The 26,674-nt window shown below is 41.1% G+C and overlaps 1 non-coding gene and 1 pseudogene across 1 annotated transcript; both read left to right on the forward strand.

The window, feature by feature from the left end:
• The first annotated feature begins 1,986 nt into the window (after positions 1–1,986).
• LOC142443370 (small EDRK-rich factor 1 pseudogene) lies at positions 1,987–2,251 on the forward strand (annotated as a pseudogene).
• A 5,503-nt stretch (positions 2,252–7,754) lies between these two features.
• LOC142443787 (U1 spliceosomal RNA) lies at positions 7,755–7,917 on the forward strand. Its single transcript, XR_012783539.1, has one exon. It is a non-coding gene; the product is annotated as a U1 spliceosomal RNA (small nuclear RNA).
• The last annotated feature ends 18,757 nt before the right edge of the window (positions 7,918–26,674 follow it).

Raw genomic sequence — 26,674 nt, forward strand, 5'->3', positions numbered from 1 at the left:
GGATTGCATCGGGGATTGCTCAGGACTCTCAGCCACAGGTCTCAGTTCTGGCAGACAGTGTGGAGCTGAGTTCAGAGCTGGCTTCCTGTCAGTGTCTGGGTTTCTCTCCATCTTACAATTTCCCTTGGAGCTTCTCTCAATGGGAGGGTTTGTATCAACCGCTGAATTATAATCTTTTCACTGTACGGGGAGAAAACAGGCTCCCATTTCCAAAGTGAAGAAGGACACATATGGAGTCAGATACACACAGAGGGGACAAGGCAAAGATAAGGGATTCCTCATCCATGATGCAAATCTGTGCCCAGTAAGGGCCTTGGGAGGAGAGGGTGGCTGGGATTTCCATAAAGTTAGCTCAGTCCAGCATGAACCAGCAAGCACACCACAGTGTCCTCAAGCCATAGTTGTGCATCGGAGCTGTCCTGTGTATCTCAAAAGCCGGCTTCTCTTAATCCCCTTGACATCCTCAGACACTGGCTGGAAATTAGGACAACAGGTGATGGGTTTCAGAGGACACATTTGAGGGCCTGGAGCACTGTGCTACCTTGTGTAGGGTAAGGAGAGGTACTTCTCTTGAGCAAACCTCTTGTCCACTGTTTGCCTTGTGTTTTGATTGCCAATTGTCCCCATCCCTCACAAAGATTTTAAAATGCACACGTGTCAGAATGTATAGGTGCATATTAATTTAAATAGTTGTATTCAATTATTTAATTTGAATCCAAATGTAATTAATTAATTAATACAATTTAAATTTCACTTTATTTCTATTTCAGCTTACAGGAGACACCTGTGCACCATGCTGGGAGGAAGCTGAGTTGAAAGGAGATACCAAGGTGCTGGAACAAGTGCTTGACCCTCAGCCTTAGATGCATTCCAGGCTTCCAGGCAGGGGCAGCTTGCCAGATCTATGAAAGTACCTTCTTGGAAGAAGGGTCACCATCCATCCATGAAGATTTTCAAACAGGCACGACATGGGTTCTGGGATGAAACCTTCTCCCTGCTATACCCAGGTCTTAACATAAAAAAAAACAAAAAAACAGCTAGCTGTAATTTTAAGCTACAAAGTTTTATACTGTAAAGATTTATTGTACTGCAAAGTTTTACTGTACAACAGTCCACACCTGGAGAAAATGCATTTTTATTTTCCTTGGTGCCATACATGCTATCATTTCCACTTTTCAGAATGTTGGGATTAGTTAGTGGCCAGAACATGTGAATCTAGAGATCAACGTGTTGCTTCTTCAGAGTGCAGTGAGAATTTGTGAGCTCAGTCAGCATATGGGTAGCATAGTTAATGTGAAAGTTATGTGCACAGGGATAATGTCAACAGATTTCCACTTAAGAAGGGCCATTCTAACCCCTGTCATGGGATTAGTTTAGACAATCATGGCATTAACATTCAGAGATGGAGGTGACCTGGACTAGTGTGCAGCTACATCACAGTGTGATCCTTGAATTGTCCTGCCAACCACCAGCAACAAGATATTATGAGGTGAGTGTGTGCTGGAATGACCACGTTCACGTAATGCCATACCAGTCTGTATGTGGAAACTGAACGACTCCAGAGATCTTCAACTGAAAATAGCATCATATCATTTGCTTGAAATCATGAATTCTAGTGAACTCATTAGTATGGTTTTGCAGCATTTCCTTTATTTCCTCAGCAAATTCTGGCTCAGTAAAGCCCTGGTGACCACCACCTTGTGTTTGGATTTCCACATTGGTAAAATAAATACTAATTTAGAGATATACAGACAGTTTAATCATTCAGTTAATGAGTGGTGTCAACTGTAAGACTGGAGAAAATGCTTGTCATGGTGGATATAAATGAGAAAGAAATCTTAACGGGAATTGAACATTAAAAATGCATTTTTAAAGACAGTGTTGGCAGAGGCGTTGCCCCGCGGAGGGCCGGCGCGCTGCCTTCCCAACCGGCTGGTGGTGACGGCGGCCATGCGTGCGAGGGAACCGTTGCTTCTCCGAGTCGCTCTGTCCCTGTGGTCGGCATGGCCAGTGGAAATCAAAGAGAACTTGCCCGCCAGAAAAACATGAAGAAAACCCAGGAGATTAGCAAGGGAAAAAGAAAAGAGGATAGCTTGACTGCTTCTCAGAGGAAGCAGAGGGATTCTGAGATCATGCAACAAAAGCAGAAGGCAGCTAACGAGAAGAAGTCTATGCAGACGAGAGGAAAATGATGACTGGCTGGTTTGGAATCCCTGGTGCTCCTGCCAACGAGTATATCATATGCTGAGATCAAGATTTTGTAGCATGAACCATCACTACATATGTTATAACTGATCCTTATAAAACGGTCTATTTTTTTTTTTTTTTTTTTTTTTTTTAAATTTTCAAAATAAGTACATGGTCAGTAGTTTGAAATGTACTTTTTTTTTTTTTTATTAAACATTTTATTAGGGGCTCATACAACACTTATCACAATCCATACATAGACATACATCAATTGTATAAAGCACATCTGTACATATTTTGCCCTAATCATTTTCTTTTTTTTTTTTCTTTTACATTTTATTAGGGACTCCAACAACTCTTACCACAATCCATACATATACATACATCAATTGTACAAAGCACACCCATACACTCCCTGTCCCAATCACTCTCAAGGCATTTGCTCTTCACCTAAGCCCCTTGCATCAGGTCCTCCTTTTTTTCCCCCCCTCCCTCCCTTTTCCCCCCTCCCACATATGCCCTTGGTAATTTATACCTCGTTATTTTGTCATATCTTGCCCTATTCGGGGTCTCCCTTCCCCCCTTCTCTGCTGTCCCTCTCCCAGGGAAGAGGTCACATGTGGCTCCTTGTAATCAGTTTCCCCTTTCCAGCCCACTCACCCTCCACTCTCCCAGCATCGTCCCTCACTCCCTTGGTCCTGGAGGTATCATCCACCCTGGATTCCCTGTATCTCCAACCCTCCTATGTACCAGTGTACAGCCTCTGTCCTATCCAGCCCTGCAAGGTAGAATTCGGATCATGGTAGTTGGGGGGAGGAAGCATCCAGGATCTGGGGGAAAGCTGTGTTCTTCATCGATACTACCTCACACCCTAATTAACCCATCTCCTCTCCTAAGCCCCTCTATGAGGGGATCTCCATTGGCTGACACTTGGGCCTTGGGTCTCCACTCTGCACTTCCCCCTTCATTTAATATAATATATATATACACATACATATATACATATACACATAAATACACATACATACACACACTTATATTTTTTTTTTTGCATGATGCCTTATATCTGGTCCCTTGGGCACCTCGTGATCGCACTGGCCGGTGTGCTTCTTCCATGTGGGCTTATTTGTTTCTGAGCGAGATGGCCGCTTGTTCACCTTGTCTTGGCTTGGGACCAACTTTTCTAGTTGGCAACTTCTTACCTGAAACACGATGGCACTTGAATCAATTAACTTACACTGAGGTTTTCCTTAGCCATCAGGCACTGGGATGCAGTGATGGTGTTGCTCATAAGAGCAGTGGGGTTTGTGAATCATGGCGAAGATGGGAAAGACCTGGCTGATGAACATTAGTAGGAGGCCAATGCCTACTGCAGACACCCTGCCAGAGGCCTCAGGGCATCTGTGCCTTAATAAAATACTGGGACAGAAGGGAAGGACAGCCTCTGGCCCTAGCTTACTGCTGCCTGACCTTAGGGATATGGTCTGTTGAACACCCACCACCATGTGAGCCATTTCCCCCAGCATTCATGAGTTTCTGTTGGACATTGCAACAATTCACAGAGCCCAGAAACATGAGGAAATATACTCAAGGGAGGATGGGGTGGAAAAGGGCACTGAATGGCATCATGGAAGAGGTGGATATTTGAGGCATCATCAATCCCCAACTCCTTGGGACCAGCCTCATATTAATTCTTCTAAAACATATATCTACCACATATGAAAATGACCAAGGACATTGAGGAGGTTGATTAAGTGGCATCAGTGTATAAAAAAAGCAATGTGTTTGGAGAGTGTGAGGTAATGGAGACACTGTGGGGTGAACCTAATGGTTTCAAGGAACTCTATACTGTCCTGTCTCTGATGCACAGGATATACGGGACCTTCAGTCAGGGCAGGGCAATGAAGGGCTGGAGGGAAAGAATACTGAGCTCAGAAATGCTGGACTGTCCTTTGACCATTCACAGGTAACTCTTAGGAAAAGTGCTTTCTCATTGCAGACTAACACACAGATGAGTTCAAAATAAGAATTAGCCTACAATGGCCTTAGAAGAAACAAAAGAAACACTGTTTATAAGCACAGGCCTCCTTCCTATGCAAATCATTCTTCAGGCACTAGGTTAAAATCCCGGTCTTGAGCATTGAAGACTATCAGTTCTCTTCTGACAGGGCTGTGGGTCCCTTGGGAAAGCACAGCTGTGGTCTAAAGATGCTACTGATATGTGTTCTCCTGTGCCTGGTGGCAGTTCCCCAAGGTGAGGATCTCAGATATCAGTGTGGAATCTGGGGATGGTTGTGACTGTGGGTGACTGACAGAGACCAATTATCTTTATTTACAGCCGTCCTGTCCCAGGTGCAGCTTCAGGAATCAGGCCCAGGATTGATGAAGCCCTCTCAGAAACTGTCCCTCATCTGCACTGTCTCTGGTTTCTCCATCACAAGCAGTAGTTACAGCTGGAACTGGATCCGCCAGACCTCCGGGAGGGGGCTGCAGTGGATAGGCAGGATAAGGTATGATGGTCATACAACTTATAACCCGTCCTTCCAAAGTCGACTCTCCATCACCAGAGACACATCGAAGAATCAGTTCTTCCTGCAGCTGAGCTCCTTGACTGCTGAGGACACGGCCATGTATTACTGTGCAAGGAGCACAGTGAGGGGAAGTCAGTGTGAGCCCAGACACAAACCTCCCCTGCAGGGAAGTCATTGGGCACCAGGGGGCGCGCAGGACCCACAGAGAACAGCCAGTCAACCCTAGATAGGCACGGATGAATGACAGAATGTCCTGTTGGGATTAAGGTTTCCTCTGTTAGCTCTCAGCATCCCAAGGTACAATTTGGCCTTTTTTTTTTTTCCTGTCTAAATTTTTTCCTTCTCAATGCAGGCTTGAAAAGAACAACCAACATTCTATGTTTGAAGTAGCATGTACAAATCACCATGACCCTTTACTATCTTCTTTATTACATATTTTTTCTTTCTTGACCAACAGAGCACCATGAACATTCTCATCCTACTTGTCACTGGAAAACTGTGGACACTGAAAGAAAAATAGGCATGTCCATGTCCATACTCATGGATGTAGTCCGTGGTTTTAAATATCCTGAGCTCAGGCGGTGCATTGATCTCACAGTGCAGGGTCAGGTCCTCTGAGCTGCCTCCCTGCATCGCTCCTTGACTCTGAGGAGTGAGTGACTGATGAGCTCTGTGTCAGAAAATAACTGCTGTGATTTCTCGTGCTGACGTTGTGCCATGCCCGTAATCATGCGGCCCGTTTTCTCCTTTTATAAAGAAATAAGTGTTCTGGGCATAGGGAGAGCCCTGACTTGTGAGACAAGGTCAAATGGAATGGCCTGGAGTGACTGGAGGACTTCTTTCTGAGATCATTCATTGAAGGAAACACTCATTGGAAAGACAACTTTGATCCCTCGAAAATGGCACATGTGTTACAATAGCAGGACATTTCAAATGAGTGTCTCAGAATGCTGGTTAGAAGTGGAGATGACGACACTTCTCACCTGGTTTGAGCATGTCATCAGGAAGACAAGTCCCTATGGAAGAAGTTCCCGTTGCACTGGAGTGCCAGCAACAAGAGGAGCACCCTCAATCAGGTGAGTAGTCAGTGGTGCTAAAACGGTCTCACACATGGGAGAAGTGTGAGGATGGTGCAGGGCCTGGGGATTATTGTTATTGTTCTGTTTTATACAGAGTCGCTATGAGTAAGCACTGACTCAACAGCACCTACCAACATCTCTAATGCAGTGAGGGGCAGAAATCGGAAAGTCTTTTTGGTGAGTAGATGTAATTGCCTTAGTTAACAATATACTATCTTACAACATATTATTTTTATTTTATTAAGAAGTGTCAAAATGATTTAAAATTCAAAAAAATGATTTAAAATTCAATAAATCTGCCATTTCTAATTATTATAAAACCTATAGGGACAACGCAAAGCCAAGGACAAGTGTAAGAAATAAATCAAAAAGACTATGATTAAATAAGGAGCCATAGTGACACAGTGGATTTCAGGTTGGGTTGATAACTGCAGGTGCAGCAGGTAGTAAAGCCCACAGGGTCCGTTGTGCTCTACCCTGCAGGACTGTGATGCCGTAGAATCGACTCAATGGCAGTAAGATGGGGGTTTGGCATAAACAACGGTAAATCATCAATGATTCCCTTATTGAATCCAATAAAAATTCCTATGCAACAACGAAAAAACAAATTATTTGCATTGGAGGATGTACACCTAAAACCCTTATGATTCTGAGATACTATTGTATTCTCAAATGAAATAAGTAAAGAGTGGACACAGTTAGTACTATGCTGTGATCACTGAATCCAAAGGTTATAAGAATATTGTTTTTCTAAAGATTAGGGTGAAAGTATATCCAAATTCTTTAACTTTTAGTTTTAGTTATAACTTTTAGTTACAATTCAATCCATTATCAATCAATTAGGTAACAGAAATTTTCAGAAACCGCCAGAATTATCTTAAAATATATTTGTGATCATTGTAGATGAAAAATAAACAATAAATATAGTTAATGTATATTCTTGATCATATTCTGAAGTACAATGCTGTGTTGTGGCCTTCCAACAACTGTAAATGCAGTGAGTAACATATTAGATATGATGTGTCTTTTTTGCCTTCACTTCTCAATTGTCTGTTTAATTGTGCTGTTTTGTTTTGGGTTTTTTGGCATTCATTTCAAACAGTGTGTGATGGTATCTTATTGCTTAACCTTACATCTAATGACAAGCAATGCTGAAGTTCTTATCCCGTGCTTCCCCCCATATGTCTGACTGTTCTGGTGATACGTCTTGTCTGTTTTTGTTTGTTTGCTTTTTAGCAATGTTCCTTATTGGTTATATATGTTGTTTATATATTTTCCGAGAATGTTTCTTAAGAAAGTCAGATTACATGTGTTTTTGTATTCCTTTCAGGATCAGGCTTTGAAATCAAGTCCTGTTCCAATATTTTATGTCTTCCTAATTATAGATTCCCTTCTTTATCCAAGTTTTGGTTGCCACCTTCAGGGTTGATGCTTCTCTCTGTGTGCCTGAGATAATAGATCACAGGAAAAACTAAGAAGAGCTTCCACCCCATGGGACATAAGCTCTAGAACAGATTGAGTAAGAGATTGAGGGTAATACTGGGGGATTTAATGGGTGGGCATCTGGAGGATCCTTGAGGAAAAGCAGGGGATGGCAGGGTTCATACTCCATGCCGCTGTCTCTCAACATCAATGAGGATTCACCTATGGAAGTGGACAGAGACATCCTTCCTGAGCAGACAGCCCCCAGCACTCCTCTCAGACACCACACCCAGGACTCTGCCCAGCAGGACAGTGAGGGTTTGCATCTCTGGGCTCCAGCTGCTTCATAGAAATCAGAGAGCTGCCACTAGCCTTTTAGCAGGCCACTTCCTAGTGTGCGTCTGATGGAACAGAGTGTTTTGGAGACTGCAGTTGGATTTCATCCATTCCTGACTCCAGAAACTAAATAAAAGCAAATCACACTTTAAAATAAAAGCTACATAGTTATCAATAACAAGAAAATGTGTAAGACTATATACAACCTGGCAGGGGAGATACCATGATAATGAAGGTGGTTTTCCCAAGCCGAGGCTCACCCATTGCACTCCGGGTGTGCTGACCCCTGCGATTTCCCCAAATGTGGGAAACTCGACTGCATAATTTGTGGTAGTGGGGGACTGCGTTTGCGCTATCCCCTAAAAAAAACAAAAAAAAGACTATATACAAATAAAATCATAACAACTCATGTGATATGATTAAAGCTTACCTTAGTGATTTTAAGTGAGACAAGAACAGCTTTTAGCAATAATTCACACCAGCTTTCAATATATTAAAGAAATAACTGATAATATATCTGAGGAAAGAGAGAGAAAATAAAATTGTCACACCTCGTGGTATATGATTAAAGTTTACCTTAGTGATTTTCATGACACCTGAGCTGCTTTTAGCATAAATACAAGTCAAGTTTCCAAATATTAAAGAAATACATAATCTATCTGATGAACAAGCAATAAAGCCCTCACTATCCTGATGGGACATCATTGTGTTTACGGAAGAAAGAAAGGAAAAAATAGAAATACCATTGTCCCTTTCTAACATCACCAGATCTAAAGGAAATAAACCTCTGGTGATTTCCCTCTGTCCATTAATAGAGGACTGGGACTCACCTGGTTACTAATCAGATTTCACTGGAGAGATGATTATAGTAAATCAAAATGATACACCTGACTTGAATGGTTAAAACTTTTTCAGTTAACTCCCTGCTCATGCATGTTAGGCCTGATCTTGTTTTCATATCTCTCTCTCTCTCTCTCTCTCTCTCTCTCTCTCTCTCTCTCTCTCTCTCTGTTTCATATTGGGTATACTCTACTCAGATGTATTTTGTCATTGGCGGTAACCCTACTGAATTTATAATATATATATATATATATATATATATATATATATATATATATATATATATATATATATATATTCTCTTTTTCTCAGAATATGAAACCCGGATTTATGCACCTATAGAGACAGCAAGTAGAATAGGGTTCCTGAAGGATACAGTGGTGTGGGGCTGTGGGGACAGACAGAGTGAAAGGGACTTTATATCTGAGAGATTAGGAAGGAAGGAAATATTTTGAAACTGATTGTGGTACCACATGCACTTTATGTCTTGATGTGATTGAACTATGCAATGATATAATATCTGCATTAGCACCCCCAAAAATGGTTTGTGAAAAAAATATATAAAGCAAGACTACATGTTTCAAAAAATGAAATGCATAAAAATTATATGATATAAATATTTAAAAGTCCAAACAATATTAAAAGTATTATTGAGGTAAATGAAATATAACAGAAATAAATGGAGGAGCATGTCATGGTATTTGTGAAACTCAGTGATTCTAAATCCAGCCATTTCTAAAACTGAATGACAAATCCAATGGGATATCATTCAACACCTATGTAAGGATAAATTTACTAGAAAAAAAACAGAGATAGATTGATAGATAGATAGATAAAGAGAATCTTTCATGCAGTTGTAGAAGTGGACACATCATTCTGATTCTAAGTCCTTGAGTCTCAATTAGTCTTCTCCTGACTTATGTAGCTTCGGGGGCTGATAAACCTACAATAGGCTGGAGCATACCTCGATGGTAGTTTCAAAGGCAGGTGAATAAAAATTAGCAAGTCTTACGTGTTATTGAAGAGGTATATTACTCCAAGGTCAGATCACATGTCAGATGGGAGGCCCCTGCGGACTCTCAGAATTGGCAGGGGCTAGTTCAAGCCTTTGGACAAAATCAAAGAACTAGAGATTGAAGAGCCCAGGTGCAGAGGCCAGGTCCAAAGCCAGAAAGGATGTAGGCCACACAAACACGGAATCTTTTTTTTTCCAGTTGCTTCAGAGCTGTGTCCTGAGTAAGGGAGTTACACTCCACCCTAATCATACAACTGCTTGGCTACTCACAGCAGACCCCATTGTGGAATTGACTAAATTGTGTTCACTTCACTTGATGAGGAATTACTAGGTGCTAACTACCAAACCACTAAGAACACTACCCCAGCCAAGTTGACACAAAACCTAACTATAACAGTCCGCAAAGGATACTTTGGAAATCATCAAACTGATAATACCATTTATTTAAGACCATAGTGCATTAAAACACAAAAACAAAACTAAACAGCTGGTGCATATTCCTGACCAGATTTTAGAAAACACCTCTCTGAGCTTATGTACTTAATACAACTATCAAAACACTAAACAACATAAGGCATTATCAGATTGCCTTTTATTGTTTGCTTGATTAATTCATTTCAAAACTATATTATCTCACTGTTATACTTTACAATTCTCTAATGGCAAAGACATTTAACATGTTAACATATCTTCATCAATATGTCTATAATTTTTGGTGTCTGGTTTGAGAGTTTGGTTTTCTGATGCTTGTGTGTGAGGAAGTGATAGCTTGTTTTTCTTTTTAATTTTTTCTTTTTAATTTGTACATTCAGATAAATGTGCAACAATATTATCTTATGATTGATCTGTTGTCAGTTGTCCCCAAGGACACTTTTTTGTTTGCGTTTTCTTTGTGGCTTTCATTGATCACTATTGCAGTCTTAGAAGGAGGAAGTAATATTTTCTGTATACAGATGAGTATTTTCCATTGACTGAAAACATTCTTAGTAGCCATGGTGATGCAATGGCTTAAGTGTTCAGCTGCTAATGGCAACATTGTTGGTTCAAACCCACCAGCCACTTTACAGGAGAGAGATGAGGCTGCCTGCTTCCACACGTATTTACAGTCTCTAAAGCACTTGGGGTAGTTCTACTCTGTCTTATTGGGTCACTATGAGTTAGAATTGACTTGATGGCATTAGTGAGTTTCAGGGTGACTGTTCTTAGACCTTTTACCTACATGACATGCCACCTTTTCCTCTTGATAAACCTGAGGACTCTCATCAGCTCTGTGATTGAGAGAATTTCTTAAAAATAAAAATAAAATCTTATACTATGTGCCAAATGTACTCTCTCTCCCCTCACACAGGATTGAACTTTACCCAGGTGTGCCCCTGCCCTACGACAGTCACACATGGTTCCCATGAGGGAGTGACAGGTATTTACCTCAAAGGAAATGTCTCCAACTCGAAGCAGTACTCAGACTTAAATTAATACCATATTGAACATTCTGTATTAAAACTGAACACATTACTAGTAGTTATATTTTACTAGTATTTTTCTATTTATTGGATTTAGTTTTTTTCTTTACTTCTTGCCTTGAATTAGTATTTTAGAAATATTATTTGCATTAATTGAATTTTTAAATTCTTCTTGCATGAACTCTTACATAGCTATCCTATAATTTATAACATGAATTATTTTGCAATCTTATTTTACATTTAGACAATAATGTATTCATTCTATTGAGCATAAGTATATTTTAATAACATATTTCCAATTCTTCTTTCCCTATCTTCTGTCCTGTTTTAAACAAAACCACTTGAATATAATAGATAAATACACAAATTTGTTATCATTTTAAATATTTGTTATCTTTAAAGACAATTAAAATAATAAATAATGTTAAATTTTTCTTAACTTAATTTCTTATCCCTGAAAAAATTCTTTCAGCATTAGTGTCACACACAGATTATTGTAAAATTGATTATTGTGAATTCAATTGTGCAAAATATGATAAGATGTCACTTTACCTCCCTCTTGACCCAACCTGAATTTTCTCTAGGGTTAAATATATTTCATTTTTTCCATGAGAGTAATTCCTTCTCTGGAATATATTTTTAAATTGTTGGCAGGCTTTTGTTTCTTACGTTTTATTTTTATCTTTATATTATTATCATTTTCTAGAAGAAGCAGATACGTAGAGACAATAACTGATGAAATGGTTTATCAAGGACAGGGGGTGGGGAATGTGCTGTTATTGGTGAGCCAAAAATGGATGAGGGAGGGGATAGGGAGCACTAGAACTGAGTTTGATGGCGTAAATATAACTATTTTTAAAAGTGATTTAACTATGAAAGTGTATGATATGTGAATTTTACATCATATAAAAAAGAAAGCAATCCAATTTGACCAATGGTTACCACAGGTGAAGGACAAAGAGTTTTTGCTGAGGGGGCACTGAGTTTATATTAATAGTGGTGGAATCATTTGGCAAAGGATGTCGATGATGATTGCATAACAGAATAATCAATGGCACTGAATTATAAATGCAGAAGGTTTTGAATTGGAGGATATTTTGTGCATGTTTGCCACAATTTCAAAAATTACATTAATAATGAGTACAAGAAAGAAGAAATGTTTTAAAATGGATTGAGGTAATGACTATACAACTCTGTATATGATTAAACTATTGAATTACATGATATGTGAAAGAGGAGTAGATTCACGCTGTTGTCTGTGGTTGGACAGTGAACCAGCAAGAAGGAATATACAGAAGCAGAAACGAGCAGTTACACCAGGCTGTCAGGGGTTGAGTGGCCAACAGATAGCAGGTAGGTTGTGGAAGTGGAAGATGTGGGGTTTGGGTTGATGGTCATTTGAGACTTTTTACATCCCATGGGTTTCTTTGTCACCAGAGGTGTGCTTTGTCTTCTCCAGAGCAGCACTTTTTCTCTGCCTCAATGAGAATGGGACAGGACTGAGCGGCACTCCATACTGTTGTACAGAGGGTCACTTCGAGACAGAACCCAACTCGATGGCACCTATCAACAAGAAACCAAGAGACCTACACAAATGGAAGACTACACCATGCTCATGATAGGAAGGCTCATTATGTAATTATCAATATTACCCAAAGCAATTTTTAAATATCATTCAATAATGATCCAAATGATACCTTCATCCAATAACCTAATGTTAAAACTAATTAGTAACTTCATATGAAGGGAGAAGAAACCCAGGATAAGCAAGAAAGCTCAAAAGAAAAACAAAGTAAGGGCTTCACACTACCCAATCTCACAATCTATTACACAGCCACATTAGGCAAAACAGCAAGGGACTAGTAAAATCATAGGTATATTGACCAATGAAAAAGCATAGACAACTCACAAATAAATTCAGTCACAACTGATATTCAAGAAAGTGCCAAAAAATTAAATGAGAATAACCATTCTCTTCACTAAATGGTGATGGCAAAATTGGATCTTAATCTGCAGAAGAATTACACAGGACCCATATGACTGACCATGTACAAAACTGAACTCAAGATGGATCAAAGACCTAACTCCATATACCAACCCATAAAGATCACCAATGGGAAAACAGTTACATACTTAAGGGCTCAAATGCAGGACATACAATGTTTCAAACCTAGCAGAGGAAGTGCACACAAGAGAAGCAAAATAACCGACTAATCCTATGTATAATAAGACCCATATGTACATCAAAATTATTCAATAAGAGAATTAACAATTATTTCGTGAACTGGAAAACAATCATGAGCAATGACATAAAGGACAATTACATACTACTAAATATATATAAAATGATGCAAGACTTCAATAAGGAAAAACCCAATAATTCAACTATAAAGTCAGTAAAAAATTATACATACACAGTTAACAAAAATAGGCATTCAAATGTCAAATAGACACATGAAAATATTCATGATCATTAGCCATACAGAAGATGCAGATACAAAAAAAATTAGATATATCACCTTACACTGAAAATGGTCACCCATTGAAAGAAAAGAAAGAAAGAAAGAACGAAAGAAAGAAAGAAAGAAAGCCAGAAATAAATGTACAGGAGAAGAAGCAGAGATTGGAACTCTCAGACACTAGTGCTGGTAGTTCTGTCCAACTACTCTGCAAAGTGATATGGTGATACCACAAACAAATGGGATGATAAACTGCATGCACCTCAGCAATGCTTTTAGTGGATATACTAAGATCACAAACTAAAGAGAGACATGTGAACTATGTTCATCAAAGTACTCTTCAAAATACCAAGAAATTTGCAATAACCAAAAGCCAATGAGTAGAAGATTGGATAAAGATACCTTGGTACATACACACAATTGGATACTATATATGTCTAGAAAATACTGGAACACTGGCAAAGCTCATCACTACCCAGATAGACTAGAGAACGTTATGCTGAGGTAAAGCAGTCCATCTCAAAAAGACAAATATTGCATGAGACCACTATCAGCATAAACACCAACCCAGAGTCTGAAACCTGTTCTCAGAGTATGTACTTATTTTATGATGCCCCAAGCAAAGTTATTACATGACTCTCTAATGTTTATCACTCTATGACATTTATATCTTTAAAAAAACCAATAAAATGAAAAGAGTGTTTCTTTAGTGGAGTCTCCGCCTTGGATGGGGACATTTTGGCATGTTGCAGGAAAATGGAAAGACCAAATAGCTCTTGCAATTCAGCCTCATCCTAGGGTTACTTCAATTTAATAGTACCTCCTACTATGGTGCTATTAAAGGAACTTAAATATTCCATTGGGTTTAAAATTGGAACACCCTGGAATGCGAGGAACAGCTAACTGCTAACCCACAGCCATAGGCTTCAGAGTATAATCCAAGGATTTCAAATGGTAAAGCCAAGATAAGAGGAGGGATGCTATTAGAGGTTCAAGGTCATGGTTATTGGTGTTGAAGTGTTTTTATTTCCTTCTCTTGCTTGGCTTTGCACTCTCCAGAAACACACACACACACACACACACAAAAGAAACACACCTGCCTTTTCAGCACTCTCAGGTGAATTCCAGGGTAATTATATTTGATGATGGTTAGTTTTGTGTGGGGCTTTGCTAATGGGAGTGGTGATTAATCTAATCTCCTAACTTTGCATCATTCTTTTTTTATGTATAAGAAAGCTTTATATCAAAGAGTAATTGTATATTAAGAAAATATCCCAGCTCCAGCTAGATCAAGTCCATAAATACGAATCTACAAATCCTTCTTCAGACTGAGACATTTACCTCAGATGCCCTCTGATCAAGTTGTAACCTGAATTAACAGGCTAAACATCACCCCATTCATTCTCAATACCCTCAAGTTGACATGAGATTACATAACTACCACACATATAATGATTTTAAAGACCATCATACTTGTCTTTTAAAACTTAAGTTTAATGTCTAAGATAAATAGGTATCTTATGAAATATGACTATTTAATATTTACAGATAAGTGACCACCTATATGACAATGAAGTTTAACTAATATATTTTTAAAAATCATTTTATTGGGGGCTAGTACAATTCTTATCACAATCCATACATACATTCATTGTGTCAAGCACATTTGTACATGTTTTGCCATCATCATTCTCAAAACATTGGCTTTCTACTTGAGCCTTTAATATCAGCTCCTCACTTTCCCCCTCCCTCGCCACTCCCCCTGCCCTCATGAACCCTTGATAATTTATAAAGTATTATTATTTTGTAATATCTTACACTATCCAACGTCTCCCTTCACCCTCTTTTCTGTTGCTCATCCCCAAGGGAGGAGGTTATATGTAGATCCTTGTAATTGGTTCCCTCTTTCTATCCCACCTTTCCTACACCCTACAGGTATTGCCACTCTCACCACTGGTCCTGAATGAGTCATCTGTCCTCGATTCCCTGTGTTTCCACTTCCTTTCTTTACTAATGTACATCCTCTGGTCTATCCAGATTTGTAAGGTAGAATTGGGATCATGATAGTGGGGGGAGGACGCATTTAAGAACTAGAGGAAAGTTGTATGTTTCATGGTTGCTGCACTGCATCCTGACTGGCTCGTCTACTTCCCGCTATCCTTCAGTAAGGGGGTGTCCAGTTGCCTACAGATTGGCTTTGTATCTCCACTCTGCACTCACCCTCATTTACAATGATATGATTTTTTTTGTTCTTTGATGTCTAAGGGGGCACTGTTAACCTAAGTCTGTGTTGTGACCTGAAAAGTATCATTGTCTCTCAATGAGGGGCATTATGGGCCCAGGAAAAATTTCTGACCCTCTTCCAGCAGAGAAATTCTTTGTCTTTTCCCCCCTCATCCTCCCCCGCCCCACACAAGCGCAGTAGTTTACCACATTTGACCATAACATCCTGTTTTGGTGTTATTCACATGTACACTTAGGCATTTATATCTTATGGATCACAGGGGTTATATTACAGGGTTGAGGGATATTGCTCCCTCTGTTTCTCTTGGTGTCTATGTGGTTTAATCAGTGCAGTAAACTCATACAATCAGACATCATATTTTTCCAAACACTATAATTACTAGCTATTTGCTGCAGGACACTCATATCTGTCCTCAGATATCTTTTTAATGAAGGATACCCCAAAGGCACATTAGTCTGCTGATGAAAACCAGCCTAGCCTGACACTTCAGATCTAGGAAAGAGAGTGCACAGCCACGGGCTGCCCAGGTCTCCCCATTCACTGAGCAGATATAATTATGTACAAGTCCCAGTGGAGTTTGCTGACCTAAGATTCCCTGGTGGCAATTATAAAAAGGAAGAGAAGATGATAAATCAGGGAACCAGTGGATATATGTGATGGTTTCCTGGACAGGATGTCTTTGTGTTTGCAGATGTCCAAGGCAAAGGGCAGCTAATAGTCTTGGGGAGACTTTAGGCAGACTAGACCATGTCTGGGACTCTCCTGTCTCTACCATCAGGTCTCTGCATAAAGCACTAGCAGTTATGACATGGATTGCATCAGCCAGCTCCAGGGAAGGGCCTGCAGTAGGTCTCAATTACTAGTACTAATGTTGGTAGTACATCTTACATACAGTTGGTGTGTGGCTGATTCGTAGTCCCCAGATGCAATGATAAGAATATTCCCAATATTCAAATTGTCAGACTCAAAGTTAATGACTAACTTTGTATCACCAATAACAGAGACACAGTAAAGGGAATCATAAAACATGTGTACGCACACCTCCTATAGGGAGAGACTGGACTTCAATGAGTTCTCAGGACCCTCAGCCCCAGGGCTCATTGCCAGCAGAGAGTGCAGAGTGGAGTTAAAAGCTGGCTTCCTGTCAGTGTCTGGGGCTTCCTCTCTATCTTACCATTTCCCTTGAGGATCTCTCTAGAAGTGTGGGTTTGCATCAAACACTGAATTTGAAATATTTCATTGTAAGATGAGGCAACATTCTTCTATTTCCAAAGAGCAGGAGGCCAAACATAGAGGCACATCACACAGAGGGAACAAGGCAAAGCTGAAGAACCTGTCAGCTCTGATACAAATCTGTACCAACTGGTATTGGGAGGGGGGATATAGGATCCTTAAGATTACTCTAAAATTTGCTCAGTCCTGGATAGACCAGCACGAGCCTTATGGTATCCGCAAGCCACAATTGCTCATCAGAGCTGTCATGTGGGTCTCAAAATCTAGCTTGCCTAATCCTGCTGCCATCTTCAGCTTCTGACTGGGAGTCAGGACAGAGACGACAGGTTCCAGAGGACAGACACAATTTCAGGCCCCAGGAGTAGTGTACTGCTGTATTTGAAACAAGGAAATACTTTTTCTTCAGTAAATCTCTTTTCTAGTGTTCCCTTCTGGGGTTGACTGAATAGTCCCCCCAAATATTTATAATGTGTCATATCTTATAGATAATATTAAACTAAATAATTTTATCTCATAAATTAATTTAAATGAAATCCTATAACTTTCACTTTCTTTACCTCATGGCTTTCAGGAGACACTCAGACCACATGTTGGGAGGAATCTCAGTCCAAAAGAGAGATCCAGGTTCTAGAACAAGGTCCTGGCCCTCAGCCCTGTATGCATTCCTAACTTATAGCCAAGACAGCACGCCAGACTTACGATAAAGCCATCTTGGAAGAAAAGGCTCCATTCATATGTTGAGCTTTTCAATCAGGCACTACATAGGATCTGGAATGGGATCTTCTCCATGTCATCTCTTAGTCAAAGAGTCAAAAAAACAAAACAATAACAAGGTAGTTCAAATTTTAACTTGCAAAGTTTTATTCGTGTTTACCAATTAACAGAACACAACTGCAGGAAATTGGATTGTATTTTCCTTAGATTCATATTTTCTTTCATTTCCACATTTCAGAATATTGGGATATTTAGTACAACTTGACTGTGACTGACCAAATCTAACTCCAAGCGGTGCTTATGACTATTGTATGCACAGGCTCACAGGGAATCAGATCTGACTACAGGACACCTAACAATTGCACGGTATTATTAAAACAATGTCTGCTATACTTGAGACTAGTATTGCAGTCACTATATCAATGCAGCTGCTGGAGAACTTTCAGAAGGAAAATTCTCCATGGTCATTTCAGTCAGGACAGCATATCTTCAGATTATCAGTCTGAAGTCTGGGACATTGCCACTTATTACTATGCAGGAAATAGGGAAAGCCCACATCCTGAAAATGTCAGAAACGCGGGACCCAGTAAATGACATTGACAATTTCTTTGCTGTCTGCCACCTCCCCTCCCTACACACACTTAGTGGTTAAAACTTCGTTTAAAAAAGGGAAGTTTTCATTATGTGTGAAATATTTTCAGATTGGGGCTGTTAAACCAGAGCCACAAAATAGGAGGAACATGTCTGTGACTCAAATCAGACAATTAGGCCATAAACACAATCACCCTGTCAATTCCAACTCATAGGGGTATGGTAGGGTCTGGATTGTAAATCCTTAGGATGCAGACCCTTTACTCATTCTTCCTAGAAGCTGGATTTCAGGTCAATGCCCTGCCCACCATGCTGCCAAGGTTTCTATGTGCTCATAGCAATTAAACAAAACAAAACCAGTTTCGTATTGTTTTAGATTTAATTGGGAAGTTTCTGATTCATTGTGACCCACTGGGCACAGAGTAGACTGCATTTCAATTTTGAAGGCTGAGACCTTTGAGAAGTAATTCACGAAGTCTGAATTCCAAGGCATTCTGGGTGAGTTTGAATCACCAGCCAATTGGTTAACAGGGCAGTGCTGATTTTTGTGCACCCATTCTGGAATTTTAAAAAGCATGTCCTCTTTCATCACTAAATTATGTAACCTCTTTCTCCTCCACACTGTTTTACCCCTTCCCATGGTATCATTATCCGAATACCAATATCCTCCTGTTCTCCAAACGTGCCCTTTGTCCCTTACCACATTTCACAGTGCCCCACAAAGTTAAGATTAATGCTTCTACAAGCTTCTGTAAACTGCTTGATGAAAGGAATCTGGAGCCCCCAACCCTTCCCTACTTACCCACTGAAAGAAAAGTAATACCCTCAACCCCTCCCTCTTGCCAAACTGGCATCAGTTTTGTCCTTATAAACCCTCCTGAATATCACTTGGGGCCTTGAGGAACTTACGAGAGACCTGAATCCTCCCAATGGCCACCAGTTAGAATAAAGACTCGCAATTTGTGCATAAAGTACATTATAGTGGTTATTTATTTCTCACAACAGGCAACTTTTGGTGGTGCCAGCAAGATACCATAACGAGTGTGCCCTCTGGACTATCGCTGTGGCCTGACGGGAGAACTCTAGAGGAGGCACCAACTGAAGCTATTTCAGGGCCCCAGACTTTCACTGGCGCCTCCAGGGAGATGCCCACCCAAAATCTGTATTTGGGTGTGCCTGGTTCACTTCCAAAGGTTAGACCCCAGTCTCTGGTTTTGGACTAGTCCATCAGGACTTGTGGAGGTGGCAGGGGGAGCAGAGAGCCACACTCGGTCATAACTCTCCCAGGTATACGCTTCACCCAGATTCTATTAAAGAGTCTGGCTGTTCTGGTGTCCATTTTTGGATTCGTTTTCATATTGTTCAGCCTCCTTGTCTCCTTCCTTGTCTTGTTTTTCCCCTTGTATTGTTCTTGGTCCTTGGATTGGCAGAGACTACTCCAGTATAGTGGACACTTCCTGCAGGCTGGCTCTCTTTAATATTTTGGGGGGGTCACATTTTTTTAGTCCTACAGTGCTTGATCAAATAAGTGATAGTTCTCTGGATCACTTGGTTTTTTGGTTTTCTCATTTCATTCAATGACTACAACAAGATAGTCAATGGTTTTGTCCTTACATGAGGACCCTAGATATTTGTTTGAGTGGATTACTGACCTCTGGTTTCAGGGAACTCTCTCAGCTTAATCCCATACAAATCTCTCTGTTTATCCTTCTAGTCTTTCTCCTCTGAACTAACTAGCTTCAGGGAGGCTCATGTTCTACCAGCAGCACTCCTCTACAGTGCAGCCTGAACAAATTTAAAGCTGAATTTACTGATGAGTATGGAGTAAAGCTTCATCCTAGAAAACTCCAAGCCTTTGTGAATTAGAGTGGCCTATATTTGAGGTTGGTTGTCCTGACATGGGCACATGTGACCCTAAGTTATCCCAGTGTGGGATGTACTAATGAGGCACCCAAGCAAAAGAAACTCCATTTTGGTAAGCTGCTAAGTAAATTGCCCATTCCTCTCTCCCATTTCAGAAAGTTGACCTGCCGGTTCTGCCTTGCCTTATGGGTGTGAGGTTGATTTGGCAATGGAAATAAAGCAAAGGTAGAAAGAGTTTCAGAGGTTTATTTCAGAGCTCCTGGGAGGGGAGAGAGCAGAGAAAGGTATGGGAGCATCCTGAGCTCCCCAGTGAGGTTCATGGGGCCCTCAGTTGGGGCCCCACAAAGTCACACTGTTCAGGTGAGAGGTGGGGAGTTTTATAGCTTCGGTCTCGGGGGAGGGAGTACCTGGGGAATTTTCTACTGCAACTTTGTTGTCTGCAGGTCTGGAGCTAAGCAGCAGTGTTCAAAGTTATCTGCAATGGTTAGTCTTCTGTAGCTGGGCTTGACAGCCACTGAAGGGGAGGAGGAGGAGAGGAAAGGGGGGTCTGGCCTCTCATAGTGTCCATGGAGTGTTTTCACCAACTTTTTCACCTAGTCCACCTGCCCTGCTAACTCCTGCTTCTGGCTGACATTCCGGTGTTTTGGTGATAAGGGCCGTCATATTATGTCTGATTGCTTCCTGTTGGTAGGGGGCACTGTAGGTTTAGACACTGGAGCAGGCAGTAGAAGGTTGGGGGAGGGGGCAGCAGTGGTCAAGCGAGTGTATGGTTGAAGTAGTAGCTGGTTTACTGTGATCCTGGAAATTCTTGTATGCTCTGCTAGATAAATCAGAGAACACATGGAGCTAAGAGTAAAAATAAAGAGATAAGGATCCTTGGCTCAAATAGGGGAAACAATCAGGTGGCCAAGGGGGATTGCAGCCATCCAAACGGGGAGCAATTTGTCCATCCATGAGCGCAGACGTCCTCACGTAAGTGGGTCACTTTCTATGTCTTGCTCCATCAGCCCAGATTCATTGATATAGTAACAGCACTCTTCCCTGAGAAAGAGGCAGATACGCCATTTTTCAGCAGTGAGAAGATATAAGGCTCATCTGTTCTAGAAGGCAACTTTAGTCAGAGAGGTGATCTGGCATTGCAACAAGACCAAGGAGGCTGTGGTAGAGGCTGAAGCAGTCTGCAATCGGTCTTTGAAAATTTGTGCTGAGATGGTGAAGTGACTGAGTGGTCCTCCAGCCACTACAGCTGCTGTGATTGAAGGCTAGTCTTATACCTACCATTATAGGAAGGAAGAACCTCTCTCTTTGATCATCATACAGAGAGTAACCATGCTAACTCAGAGTGACCATACAGAGCTGAGGAAGTATGGTAACAGGCAAACAAGGTCTTGCTGTTGAGGAATTTACATATTTAAAGTCCATTGCACCAAAAGAATTGTCTGGGGTTGGAGAAAATTTTAGTATTATCAGTTATATTGTCTGCACACTTTGTGCATAGAAAACCTATCTACATTGTGATCTGTAAAGTAATGGACTCACTGTGGCTGAGTTTGATATACTTCCTCTGCAGGTGACCGTGTCTGCTCTGTTGTTCCCATGTTACTGGGGAATTATCAGTTTGATGCCCTTCATATTTCTGACATATAAGAGGTCTAATGGACAATGGGTGAGAGGAACAGCTGTTGATTCCCATGACAGAGACCTGGGAAGGGTGTAAAGGACCAGAGAAGGCAAAACTGAGATCACAACACCTGTGGTGATCAGAAAGGACAAAACCTTTCCCAGTACCTTGACTGTTAACCCAGGCTCAGTGAGGGTGATTGGGGTCGAGTCCAGGCTCTGTCAGTCCTAAGTAGCTAGGCTCAGTAGTGTCAATGGCAGGCCAGGGCTCTTGGAGGAACTGGACTTTCACGGCTGTGTGCCAAAGGGCAGTCACTTTTCCAGTGGCCCCATTGACTGCATAGCAGACAAGGTCGTTGGCAGTGATTTGCACAGTGACCTTGCTGATCACACTTGATGCAGATTCCTGGGGATGGTCTGAAACTGTTGTTTCCCTGGCCCAGAGATGGATGCCGATGTCTTCCCGGTTGCTGAGGATCTCAGGGCTGCAATCAAGGCTTGGGCCTGTAAGTTTGCCTTCTGGTGTTCTGGGGGCACCCTGTCTGCTTCTACCTGCTTCTCTGGTATTAAAAGATGTTAAAGGCCATATTTACCAGGTCACAGACAGGAGTTTGAGGGCTATCTTCAGACTTTTTTGACTTTTCTCATGTCTGAAGCTGATTGAGTAATGAAATGCGTGGCAAGGACAGTGGCCCCTGCTGGTGAGGTTGGGTCAAGGTGGGTGTATTGGGTAAGGGCTTCAGTCAGGTGATTTAAAACTGCTGCCAGATTTTTATTCACTTTTAAGTAATTTCCCTGAGCTTATCAAAATTAACTGCTTTGTGAGAAATTGCCTGGAGGCCAGCCAAGACACACTGGAGCATTTTATCTTAGCAGGCCTGGCTGTCCTGGCCTTCCTGGATATTGGTTTGGTAATTCCAACCTGATTCCTGCCTCGGTACCCACAGGTATGTTGGGGTCAGTGAGATAAACCCGGTCTGCATGCTGCTGAGCAGTGGTAAACACACACACACACACACACACACACACACACTCTTTCATCTGAGGTGAGAGTGGATGGAAGGACTACAAAAATATCATGCCATGATAAATCATAGGCTTGAGACAAATAGTGACACTTTTTGATGTAGGTGGTGGGATCAGTGGAAAATGAAACTAAGTGCTTTTCAGTTTGGGACAAGTTTATGAGAGAGAAGGGAACATGGACACAGAGGGGACCTTCAGTGCCTCCAACATCCAGTAGGGTGCAGAGGAAGGGTTGGTGCAAATGGGTATGGTGATTGACAAAGGAAGACAAAGGAGAGAGCTTATGGCCTGGGGTCAAGGGAATGGCAGAGAGGTGGTTGGGAGTTGAGGGGGCAGTGGAAGGAAGTGATGGACCCAGAATATGGAGAAGGCCTTACTGGGGGCACAGACAAGGACTCAAGGAGTTTGGAGAAATCTGAGGGGGGTACTGTTGGAGACCTGATTGGGGAATGATGAGTCTGAGGTGGCAAGAGTTTTGGCTTAAGAGAGTACTGGGCTAAAAGAACTGGAGTGGAGTGACAGGTAGTACAGAGAGAGGGATGGGAGCAGAGAAGGAAGAAAGCTTGGATGTAGCAGACCTCAGGGCATTTTCCAGTTTGCTGGCAAAAGTTACTGAGATCAGACAAAATGTTGAAACTGAAAGTACTGTCATCTGGCCATTGCAACCCATTATCTAGTTTATATTGGGGCCGAACCAAACTGTAGTTAAAAACATGGCGTTTGGGCCAGAGATCTGGCATTAAGCCAACGGTTGAGAGATTAGCCAGGAGGCAAGCTACAGCTGTGGAGAATTCTGCTTGGAATTTGTTTCCCATGCTACAGAGTTCTTGGTAGAGATTAAGCTAGACAAACAGCATCCTGAGTATCAAACTGGGCGTTCGGAGTAGGGGGAGGGGAATGCCTGGCTTCCCAGCTCCCCTGAAAAAGGAGCAGTGAGACTCAGGTGTCCCCAAATAGTGTCCTTTCACCGAGGCTATTCCGTGGGCCCACAACTCAAGAACCCAGCAGCAAGGGGCAGTGGCCAAAATAGAAATAAAATTTAGTCAGGTACTGTCAAGTACTCACTCTTAGATGCCACAAATGGCAGCTGAGAAATCCTGGTCTGAGAAAAGGTGGGGATGGAGGAGAGAGGGGCACCGCACTCACCCAAGGGTGGGCAGGGGCACATCAAGACACCTCTTACTCCTCCCGGGTTTTATGCACCAAATATGAGGTTGATTTGGCGACAGAAAGAAAGCAAAGGTAGAAAACAATTTCAGAAGTTTGTTTCAGAGCTCTGAGGAGGGGAGAGCAGAGAAAGGGACAGGAGCATCTTGAGCTCCTGGATGAGGTTCACGCATCCCACCACCCATTGGGGAACCTTAATTCCACACTGTCCCTGTGAGAGGTGGACAGTTTTAGAGCCCGGATCTGGAGGGAGGGAGTAGCTGGGGAATTTTCCTGCAACTTTGTTGTCTGCTGGTCTGGAGCTAAGCAACAGCATTCAAAGTTATCTGTAAAGGTCAGTCTTCTGTACCTGGGCTTGAAGGCCTCGAAGGGGAGGAGCAGGGGGACAGGGGTCTAGCCTCTCTTGGATTGTTTTCACCAGCTCTATCTCCTAGCCCACCTGCCCTCCTAACTCCCACTTCTGCCTGACAACGGGAAAGTGTCTGCTGGTGGTTCCTTTTAGAATGTACTGTTTCCAGGTTCTGGACATTAGTTTTGATTATTCTTCAATATATCATTTGTTCTGATTCAATATTGTTCCCTTTGATGTTGTAATCTGAATGGTGTAGTTAATCTTGTCATGATAACTGGGATGTGACAATATAATTTTGTTCTGTTAACCAGGAGGTTATAATCAACTTTGGTATTGTTTCTTTTATGAAAAGGTATGCTTACTCTTTTTGAAGTTACAATTAATTCATTAATTTTGCTTTGTTTCTGTTCATGATTGTTTGAAGCCTAGACAGGTCATAAATGAGATTTTCAGACTTAAAGATGGACTGAAATGTGGACTCAGGACTGCATTCAGAGAATCGCTCTTACATTCTAGCAGTCTGGTTATAGCCCAATAAAGACTCCTAAATTATCAAGGCATTATAGTGGCTGTCATTTATTTGAATCCCCAACCGTAACATGGAGACCTGGTGACCTGAACAATTGTCCTATATTGTTGTATGGCTGAATCAGTGGTTCTCAATCTGTAGGTTGTAGCCCTTTGGGGGTGGAAAGACCCTTTCACAAGGATCGCCTAAGACCATTAGAAAACACATTATTTCCAATGGTCTTAGGAACTGAGACATCCCTCCTCTATCCATCTCCACATGGGTATGCCCACATGCAGATAAGCCCACATATGAATTCTCATGGCATGATGACATCATCGCACCAACCCCAGCACATACACTCCATACAAATACAAGTGTATGTGACAGGGTTGATGCCATAATGTACTTATGCAGACAGTCACACGTGTAGAGAGCAACTACCTTGTAGAAAGCAACTGTTATGTTGAAAGCAGCAGTATTGGAGGCAGGGAAAAATGACACCTCATGAAGTATACTTAATGGGTAAATGTAAAATCATGTACTGTAAAATCAACTACTGCAAATGTACACATTCCATGGGAATTTAATCTGGATGCTGATTGGTCTATTTATATTCAGCAGTGGTTGTGAATACTGTCCCCTAGTGATAGTAACAGGTATGTGAAAAACAACAGAGAATGGTAAATCACAGAAAACTTTAATGAACTTTAATGACTGAACTATGCCATGTATCATCTTTTGTATTATTAAGGCTATTGTTATATATTATTTTCATTACCAAACCATCCCATGACAATGGATCATATTGGTTATGAAAAGAAAATATAGTGAGGATTTTTTTACATTATGGTTTTTTACCTCAATCATTACAGCAAGAATCATGAAATGGCAATGTGTCATAGGTTGTGAAGTTCTATCAGCTGAATCTATGAAGTCGAACAAACTAAAATACCATTTTGATAGCAAGCATCTGAGCTTTGCTGTCAAGGATATCAACTACTTTGGAAGCAAAACTAATGGACTGAAGAACGCCAGACTTGACACTGATGACAAGTACCACAAAGAAAATGTAGCAGCGATGAAACTTCATATTTGGTGGCACTCAGAAATGCCAGAACTATGAAAACTCACACCATTGCTGAGGATTTACTGTTGCCAGTAGCCAAACACATTGTTCAAATTATGATCGGAAATGAATTTGTTACAAAATTGATTGCAATGGCACTGTCCACAGAAGAATAGATGGCATGTCTGCTGATATTCTTGATCAGGTCATCCAGGAAAGAAAGTCTGCTCCACTTCCAATATTTCGCATCCAGCATGATGAATCTACAGATGTTGCAAACTGTTCACTTACTGTATTACGTGAGGAATATTAATGATGGCGATTTTAAAGATGAGGTTTTGTGGAGTTTTTTTGCAAACCTGTTGAAATTACTGCATGTGATGTATATGAGAGGGTTGTTTCTGAAAGAACATAAGATCTCTTGGGAAAAGGTTTGTAGGATTTGCACAGGTGGGGCTCCAGCTATGCTAGGATGTTAATCTGGATGGATTTCAATGTTTGGTACTGAATGAGTCACCCAAACTCATCGGAACTCACTGCATTATTCATTGGCAAATATTAGCAATGAAGATGCTGCCACAAGATTTACAAGTAGTAATGAAAAGCGTCATGAGTTCTGTCAATTTTGTAAAGGCGAGCACTTTAAAGAGTCAACTGTTTACACAACTGTGCAACAAGTTGGATGCGCCAAACAATGCTCTGCTATGTCATATGAAGTGAGATGGTTTTCCAGAGGAAAAGTTTTATGTGTTTTTCAGCTTTGTGATGAACTCAAAACTTTTTTTAATGAGAAAGCAAGACCACAGTTTAAAACATCTTTCAGTGACAAGTTAACTGCAGAAAAGAGCTTACTTAGTTGACATCTTTTCCATCTTGAATGAGTTAAATTGATCCATGCAAGGACCAAATGCAACATGCCTCGATTGGTCTGAAAATATATGATCATTCCAAATGAAA

This window comes from Tenrec ecaudatus, chromosome 3 (genome assembly GCF_050624435.1).
Source record: "Tenrec ecaudatus isolate mTenEca1 chromosome 3, mTenEca1.hap1, whole genome shotgun sequence".
NCBI lineage: Eukaryota > Metazoa > Chordata > Mammalia > Afrosoricida > Tenrecidae > Tenrec > Tenrec ecaudatus.